This window comes from Cyprinus carpio, chromosome B9 (assembly GCF_018340385.1).
Source record: "Cyprinus carpio isolate SPL01 chromosome B9, ASM1834038v1, whole genome shotgun sequence".
Taxonomy (NCBI): domain Eukaryota; kingdom Metazoa; phylum Chordata; class Actinopteri; order Cypriniformes; family Cyprinidae; genus Cyprinus; species Cyprinus carpio.
Window position 1 is genome coordinate 34,014,011 of NC_056605.1, and position 9,982 is coordinate 34,023,992.

At 36.2% G+C, this 9,982-nt stretch overlaps 1 pseudogene; it reads right to left on the bottom strand.

The window, feature by feature from the left end:
- The window catches only part of LOC122138366, a 33,584-nt pseudogene extending 24,329 nt beyond the window's left edge, over window positions 1-9,255 (bottom strand).
- Window positions 9,256-9,982: the final 727 nt, after the last annotated feature.

Sequence of the window (9,982 nt, forward strand, 5' to 3'; positions counted from 1 at the left end):
TGCAAGTGGGATCTGAATAATGACTCTATTGTCTATGTAGAGCGTGACTGACAGATTAAATTTAATTAGTTGATAATTGATGAATTTGCTCATGATTCTGTTATTTTCCTGTGAAGCTTTTTGAAATGATCTCCATTATATAAACTGGACTCTTCATAAAATGCATGACGTCATTTGTAACAAAAAAAGATCTCGTGCATGATTTAAGTATAAACTGTGATATTGACACAGGCTGCTGTTTTATTCGTATGATTTCTGCCCTCCTCTCTTGGTGAGGCACCAGATACTGCGTGATGCACTTTTAAAACGCTTCCACTGTCCTAATTACATGTTTACATGTGTTTGCGGAGGGAAAGTGTTAGAAGAGCTTCCGGAAGAGACAGAACAGGTGTCTAATGTGGCTGTCTATACAGTAATATGAAGTGGATTAGTGAACACATTCTCTGACCTCCGGACACAACACACACAGGACCAGGATCCCTTCGATTCCTTTCATTCAACTGTGTAAAATACATTCTCTTGCCCACATGGTGATTCTTCACACAGTGATGCACACAGAAAAAAACCTCACGGCTCAGAAGTTTCCCTGCTTGATTAAACAGAGTGGATTAAACTATCAGCTGCAAATATTGAGATTTGAGGATCAATAACAGTGACTTCAGGAGGCCTGTCATTACTGTCAAATGTACAGAAAACAGAAGTCAAAAAATAAAGAAATAATGCGGGGTATTCTCTAATATATTATATATATATATATATATATAAAATATATATATAGTAATTATATTAATATATATAGTAGCTATATATCTATAGATATATATAATTCTAATATTTTATTTTCAGTGAGTTGGCCAGGTACTGAATAAATAAAAAAAAATCAATTGAAATTAATAAACTAGAGATTTTTTGATTGACTGTTGTGTTTACTAAAAAGTAAAATAGAAAACGTCACAGTAAAATTCTAATTCAAAATATTAACAAAAAAACTATAATAGCATAAACAGTGAACCACTAATAACTCGGAATGATGACAAGTGTTAAAAATGTTAGGGTTGTTTTTTTCAAATTGAATTTTTAACTGTTAGGCTTCATTGGTTTGGGACGGGAAACCTGGTGGACTGTTGGTGCATTATGGATGTGAACCCAAAAAAAATCAATGGACATCATTTCTGGATATTTAAAGGGATGAAAAAACAAGCTCCAAATTGTTATAATAGTTTAAATAGAAACGGCTTCAAATTCTATAGATATAATTCAAAACAATAACAAAATACTATAAAGAATAATATACACTTTTTTTTGGGAAAAAATCCTTTAAAAAAATTCAAAACTTCACGCCTTTTCAGTCACTTGGAATGCTAAGGTACAAAGTGTGGACCATAAAAAGGAATGTTAAACGTTGTCAGTGTCCACCTCAAGGTAAGTGTGACCGATGACATCTTGCCCCGTGATCTTCGGTGTCTTGTTGTGAAAGGACGGAAGTGTCTTGATTGTGAGGTAAAAACTAAAACTGTTGGATATTATGTTATGCAAACAAGCTTATACTTGGAATCTGTAAACTCGTTCTGGATCCTGGAGCTTGAGCGGGCACAGATCTTTGTATTTGCTCTGATCAGCTTCAGTTCTAACACAGAGATTTCAATCTGACTTTAACTCTGAGATCCAATCTGTCCAACCGCGCAGGCATACCAGCACGAACACACCAAAACACTACTGTAACCATTTACAGTAAGACATTACACTAAATCCTTCAACCTTTTAGATTTGTCAAACTTTTTGAAGCCAACACGATGGTTTCTTGACAAACACTCCATTTCTACACTGAACGAAAAACATAGAGAACAGATTATATCCTTGCAAGAAAAGTAAAATCAAATGGATAACCTCAATGAACTTCAAGTAAGAGCTAAAGCTCGATTGCAATGCATGATAAAAACGAACGGGGAAAAACAAAAAAAAAAATATCAATATAAATTAGATCTATATATATTGATATTATATATATTATATAATACGGATATATATATATATATGATATAAAAACATAAACAGAATATTTCTTAGGTCATTTATTTGGATATGTAGCTACAATTAGGCAGCAGCACTACACAAATGATGCCAACAGTTATTCATCAAAACTAGCAGGCAATTACTGTCGTCCTCATATGAATGAAAACAAGTCAAATGTTAACCAGATTCCCAGAACATTCAAGGCTATTCTGCGGAATTCAAGACTGTTCAAAAACCTATATACTGGAAACAAAAACAGTTCTTGAAAGGCAAAGTTTGTTTTTCAGATATCTAAGAAACTAGGGACACTGGAAGGTAACCAACACGGTACATCCCTCTATGAAGGTCTCTGTAGAGTCATGTCGACTTCAGAAGTACACGTTTCTCAGTCATGTGAAAGGAGTGTCCTCCTCTTCTCCTGCCTTGTGTCAGTATTAAAACCTCTCTGCCTCGACTCAGTCTAACAATCTGATTAAGCAACAACGAAAAGAATACGAACAGCAGCGAAAAAATAATTAATATTAATAATTAATAAATAACTACAAATAAATTAATAATTCAAATTAATAACTCAATAATATAAAAACATATTCAATATCACGTCTTTCTATTATTATTATTTATCATTCTCAATAATTAATTAATTCAATTAAAAATAATATAAATAACGTAAACTCTCCAGCCCTGAATTTGCTGTTCATGAATGGTTCGTGTTGGAAAAGGCAGCACTTCTATACACTATTTGTTCATGTTATATTCAGTCTTTTAATGCAGGATAATACAAAGCAATTCAATAAGGTGCTTTTACAAAGGTTGGGCTGCTGACATTCTCTCACAGGACTCTTACACAAAGCGTCATTCATGACTGCGCCGCTAACCGTTCTAAGAGACAGAGAAGAAAATAGAAAGTGCAGCTGCTTTCAAACACAATACAAGCTGCGCCTCGCGATGTATTTCCGTCGAGTTCTAGAGAAGTACAAGAAGGTTTCATTGATACATCCTGGACGACTCAAAGCGACGCTGACGTCTTTTGTGGATTCAGAGTCTCTGTGAATCATAATTCGTCCCACTCCGGACAGAGACATGATTAAACTGCAGAGACTCCACAAAACACAGATGCTGGAGCAGTTCATGTCAAGTCGAACTTTTCGGGCCGGTTTGTAATACTCCTACAACCAACCGGTTTAAATTAGGAATCGATCTATGTGAGCCGGCAATGCGTTGGTTGGTGTAAAAACCTAATTGCAAACCCATTTATTGAAGCACAGGGGCCTCCCATTAAAACAACCCACCATATCTGATCAGATTAATATATGTAGTCCATGGATTTCATTCTTATATCAAAAGTGAAGGAACAAATCAGGACTACGGCCAGAAAGCACACTAGTGTGAATATGTTATGCAGACGCCTGATCTTGGACGTATATATTCCAGTTATTAACTTAATCCAAAACTGTTGTACTGAAAATCGTAATAAAAAAAAATAGACAATCACTATCTTGCATTAAAAAATGGTAATGTGCACAAATGAGCAACGTTTTTGAGGTAAAATATTTAACTGAAATTCATTTATTAAATACAAATCATGTTCTGCCAACCACAACAAAAAATGTTTGTAAATTATAAACTAAATCAAATAAATTGATAATATAGGCTTATAACTTTTCGTAAATATTACAAAAATGTGTAATATTATTCTTATTTGCACAAATGAGCAACTGGTTTGTCTAATTTCATTGAAATTAATTTATTAATTATAAAATAGAATAAATAAATTATTATTTGCTTATGCTTTGTGTTAGTTGTGTTAAAAAAATTCATATAAATAACTGATTGAATGACTTTGTGATGTATTTAGAAACTTTTTCTTGTGCATATGGACATTTCATAAACTAATTCACAGAATCATTCTGTAATTAGCGAACATTAACAAAATTAAAATCAGGGATATAACCTGTCTTTCTTAAACGATTGGCTGCTGAAAATTCACTGTAGGCAACGTGATCATGCGTACCTTCACGGAAATACAAGCGTTTTTTCCGCTATGCTTGGCTTCGGAGCTCGGGCCACTAAATTGACATTTATACATTCACCAGACCTTCATTTTAAAGTGACCTCCAAATGAGAATAAAAACACGCAACAGTCAAACGAATCGTCCTGCCGTCGCCGGCAGAAAGAGGAAACAGAAGCGAAATGTGAACTCACACTCATGTACCTCACAATCCCTCCAATCGGCATACGTTTATAACCACATATTACCACAGCACCACACCGCAGGCTCTTACTGAAGCCAAGCCATTTACAACCACCAGAAACCATCAAGACGTGCTGGTGTCATATTGCTTTGGATTTCACGTCTAACGCAGGAAGGGTGAGGAGTCGTTTAACGGCAGCGTCGCTTGGACAAAAAACCAACCTTCCCAGGCCAGGAAACCTCTCCGGGGTCTAAGTCAACGGGTGAGAGACAGGACTGGCTAACCAGAAACAAAATGCTTGCCCAGAAGCTGCTCTGCAATGCTTCCCTTCTCCCACTGAAGAAAGTAACACACCTGCAATTGCAGAGGCGTTTGGCAGGACCACAGTGTTAGTGCCCTTTTCAGTTTGGTTACAAATGTGTGCCTAACTAACCTTGGTTTTTTTGTTTGAGCTTTTATTACCATTTTCTATTTCTCAGAGAAGGTCCTGGCGTTTTGTATTATATAGGTAGACATTTTTGTTACTTACAAACATTTGTTGTTTTTTTTCATGTTGGGATTTTTTGTAATATCCCAGTCAATGTAGTTTACGATAGAGTAATAGTAGTTTAGACTGTATCAGATTCATGCTAAGTGACATTCGATTTTTGAACAATGAAAATGGATCAAAATGAATTTGCACATGGAGTCATTTTGAGATCCTCACACCTGTGGGACTTAACCATATAGGGCTTTTTTTAAAAATGAAAAGATACCCCAAAAGACCAAGTTTTTGTTAAGAACCATAATTCCCCCCCTAATAGGATATTTACATATTTTCCCCAGTTAATTCCCTGAAAAAGTTATAGGCATAAAACACTTTTGTTTAAAAGGTCATTTTCTGGCATTCTGACAGGTATAATCTTATGGGCAAGTTTGTTTATGATAGAGGAAAACTTTTTAGGATACATTTCTAGTTTCAACCCCATTAATTTGTTCGTTAATATTTCTCTTTAAAATGAAAACGGTAAATCTTGCTTGTATACCAAATGAAAAAAAAAACATGGATTGTGGTGGTTTTTTTTGAGCCCCCGTTTAAAGTGTGTACAAATTAAAAATGTAACTTTATGGAGGCCCCCAGCCGCGCATTGAGACTCCTGGTTTTGAACCATACTGGGGGGGACCCTAGTCAAAAATAAAGGACTACTAAAGAAAAAAAGTTTGTTAATCCGCTCACAGACAAAAAACCTAAAAGCTTCACCATCAACGAGGTAAGGCGACGACTGCTTTAAAATATTTCTTAAGTAGGACCACCCAGTCCCCAATGCAAAACCTTTTTGAGGAAAAAAACCCAAAAAAGGTTTCGTGTTTTTTTTGGGTGTACAAATTTCTCCAATGTTTGCTGGGCCACCCCGCATTTTTGAGAAAAAAATCCCCAAAATAATGTTTGCTGTTTGGGCTCCTCGAACCTATTTTTCTATTGTACACAACGCCGCATATTTGGTCTAAAAATGAATGAGATCACCAGGGAAACCACGTGCAACTTAAAGAACCAGAATTAAAGGGGATATTAAAATTATATCGTTAATACTTTCTTGCTAATATTTTGGGAAAAGCACACCCAAAAAAGTGTTTTTTTTTTTCCCATTTGTTTTTTTGAAGGTAATGTCACCGCTGGCATATAAATACAACACAAAGACAGCCGTGGAAGTCCCCACCCATACTTTGACTAATAGAGCTAACCAATCCTTCTGTGAAAAATTGTAACATCTAATGATTTGGGATGCCCCTGTCTTTTGCTTGAATTGTTCAATTTTTTACCCCTGTAATTTGGGGCTCTGAATCTTCAGCTGAAAATTTTGTTTTGTTTTGACCCCACCTTATCCACCTTTTTTTTCCCTGCACACGTAAAAATGGGGTGGTTGTCCCGCCATGTTTGGTAAATGTTTTATGGGTTGTGTTAGCCTTCGGTCTCCGTTTGCGTTCCAGCTAATTTTTAAGCTGTACAAAAACAGTTGTTTGCTGCCCCCGTGATAATTGAACAAATGTTGGGGGGGTCCCCCCCCCCCCCCCTATCATATTATTTTAATCTGTTATTCTATTATTTAATAAAACACACTGGTTTGGTTGTACTGCAAAACAGTTTTTATCCGTTTTTAATGAACGTGGTTATTCCTCCTCGTATAGCGGCCCTAAGGAAAACAGAAGTCTCATCCCATAGGACTTACTTTCCGCGTTGAGGAAAAAAAAGGTGGATACCAAACATATGGATGACTCAAACATTCCCCCAATGGCAATTTTTAATATTAATTACTTTTCTTTCATCATTATGCCCATTTCCCCCCCCCATTCCACCAGAAAAGTTTTTGTAAACTGGGCCTTTCTTACTTTTCCGGCCGGGAGCCCTCCTTTGACACAGCAAATGACCCATATTTCGGTTGCATTTGTAACTAGAACCACAAAGTTAGCCTGGAAAAATAACATAAGGACACTAAGAACTTGTGCTTAAACCAAAGCATAGAAAGTAAGAAAGCACTCTGAAAGCAGGACTTGGCAATGTGAAGTCCGACCCGCTCAATCCCGCCCCCCCGCTGCGGGGACCCGAGGGATTGGCCCTACAATACACTTGTAAACTTTTCCCCACTGGCACCTCAGCATCAACCTCCATTCGCTATGGCAACAGCAGCTCCTCACCAGGGTTAATGGTCCTGACCTCCAGCGTGGCCAGAAAACATTCGTTAAGATGCACGGCGCAGCAGGTCACAGGACTGCATCGCATGGGGGGGGGGGCGACCACACCTCATAAAATCCAGCAGAGATCCCCCCCCCACGGGTCAGCTCACCCAGCACACTCATCTCTGCTGTCACTTTACAGGAAAAAACCAGCATTACAGACAGACCGGACAACTCCTTCCACTGGAACACCCAGTTTTGTCCCACCCCCCCCCGGGTGCTTTCTGTAGCACATTCCCAGTCATCATTTGTTACTTGCACTCAACCCAACCCTCCAAATACTTGATTATCCCAAGGTTAAAAAATAACTTAAATTAACTTTATTTACACACCCTATTTAGGATATATTTATCTATACACACACACATCACACATATCATATTAGGGCTGGACAACTAATTCCCAAGTATCAACATAATTATCGCAAGTTATTTATTTTTTTGCATCAATAACATACCCCAGTGATTGTTTGTAAACATATTTCGATACTTCGCTATACTTTACCAGTGTTTCCCATAAACTGATTTATTTTTCGGTGTTTGACTTCACTGAATAAACCACGAGGACATGCCCACGTTTCAAAATCAAAAAGCTCATTGCGGCGTTGTTTTAAATATTCAATTGATTGTCATCTCTGAAGGGTAACCCGACTTTTGTCCTTTCAGAAAAAAGTTTTCACAAAAGGCATTTTTCTTATTTTTATCTGATACTAGTTTAGCGTTCATATTGGTAAGCCCAGCCTGCCTGCTTGATTACAGCCCGTTACCGGGGGAAAAACCTTCGCTGTGTTATGCCCCGCTCACCAGCCGCCCTCCCTGTGCTGGGCAACACAATCATTTTTTTGCATTTTGAATAAGCAACATGTTTTTTTTTTTTGTTTGTTGCTCAATTGTTTTCTGTTTTCGCCTGCAGCAACTCAGATCACTTTTTTTTCTTATACTCTGTAAACAATACCGGCTGAAGCATCATTGGTTTGTTTTCTAATCAGCACACAGTACCAGTCAAAAGGCCGTTTTTTTTGTGAAAACAGTAAGATTCTTTGAAGCTTTTTTGTTTGTGTTTTGTTGTGTTTTTTTTGTTGTTTTTTTTAAGAAATTATTTTCTGCTGCTCACCAAAGCCCCTGGTGCCCATTTAATATTTTGATCCAAAGTACAAAAAAAAAAAGTTATAAACATTTTTGAAATATTTTTACTATTTTTTTTTTTAAACAGCTGTTTTCTATGTGGAATATCTGTTAAAAATCTGTAATTTATTTCTGTGATGCGCACGCTGTATTTTCATCGCATCATTTACTCCCAGTCGTCAGTGCCACATGGGATCTTCAGAAATCCATGAAAAAAAATGATGTTTTTTTTTTTTGCTGATTTATCACAATATTTAAAACAGCATAGAGTATTTTTTTATGTTTTGTTACTTTTATCTGACAATTTTTGATGAATAGAAATATCCAAAGATCAGCATTTATCGAAATAAGCTATTTTGTAAACATTTATCAACACACTACTACACCCACCCATCAAAAGCTTGGAGGTCAGTATAATTTTGTTTTTTTATTTTTATTTCTTTATTTTATTTATTTATTTAGTTTTATTTGTTTTTTTTTGGGGGTGGGGGGTAAATTACAGTAAATGAATTACTTTTATTTAGCAAGGATGCTTAAAAATTGATCAAAAGTGATGATCTACAAACATTTATACACGGAACACAAGATTTCTATTTTCAGACCAAATGTGCTCATATCGCTATCTGAGATTATATCGTTATGACGAAAATAAGAATTATATCATTATATAAATTTTGGCTGTCCAACCCTAATATATATATATATACATATGATATATATATAGGAGTTATCTTTTTCTAGACTTGTGAAGACATTTACAAAGTTTTTATTTTTGCAATGACAACTGGATGTTTTCATCCACAAACAAAATGTGTTACTCTTGAAAACAATAACCATGCACGATACTCCGGCCAGTATTTAGATATTCCTTTCGGAACACACACACACACACTTTTCAAACTAAAATTAGATGCCCACATATGTAAAGCATGGTGGGAAACTTTCAGCTTTACATGCAATCACACTAACCAGCCAGAGTGAAGATCATGCAGGATCACGCAGCCAGACTGAAATCAATGCGAATCATGTCAGTGTTTCAGATGAGCTCAATGATCAGATCGTTCTGCTTACGATTCGGTCCGAGCAACAAGTCTTTGTGCCCACAGTGTTCCTGCAGTGTTGTCAGCTGCTGGGTGTCTGTGTGCTCATACACGCTCGACCGCAGCCCCTGGAACACCAGCGCTGCAAATCTCTTCACCACAAAACCCATGGAGCTGAGACTCTTTCATAAAACCTATGCTGGATGGGACTCACCCGTGAACTGCATTTAAAGCGGTTGTTTGTTATTGGTAGGATAAAACTGGCCAACATTTATTTTTCCCCGGTGTTTTTTACAATGTTAGACTGAATCAAGTGTCCCCCCCCCCCCCCCCACCCCCCCCTGCACCCAAAACACGCACAACAGTGGTGTCCACTGGTTTATATTGGATAAAAGGGACAACAAAATATGATTTTGTACATATTTAAAACTGAGATTAGAATGGTATTATACACTACTGGTCAAAGTTTTGAAATACGTAAGATGTGTTCAATGTTTTTAAAAGAAGTCTCTTCCCCTGCTCATCAAAAATCCGTAAAAAAAAGAAATATTGTTTTTTAATTTATTACCTGGTCAGATACCATTTTAATTACCATTGTGATTATTTGCCCCAGGATTTTTTTTGAAGAATAGAAAAAGTTCATAAGAAACATGATTTTTATTTGAAATAGAAATCCTTTTTTATTTTACCACTTAATTAAAGGTATTTTAAACTGTCACTTTTTGATCAATTTTTCTTTTCTTTTTTTGACTTTTTTTTTTATTTTTCTTACTTTACATTTTTTTTTTCCACAAAAAAATATTTTGACAGCACCAAACTGTTTTTTCAACATTGATAATAATCCCATAAAATGTTTCTTTGAGCAAAGCCAAATTCAGCCAATATTAGAATGATTTT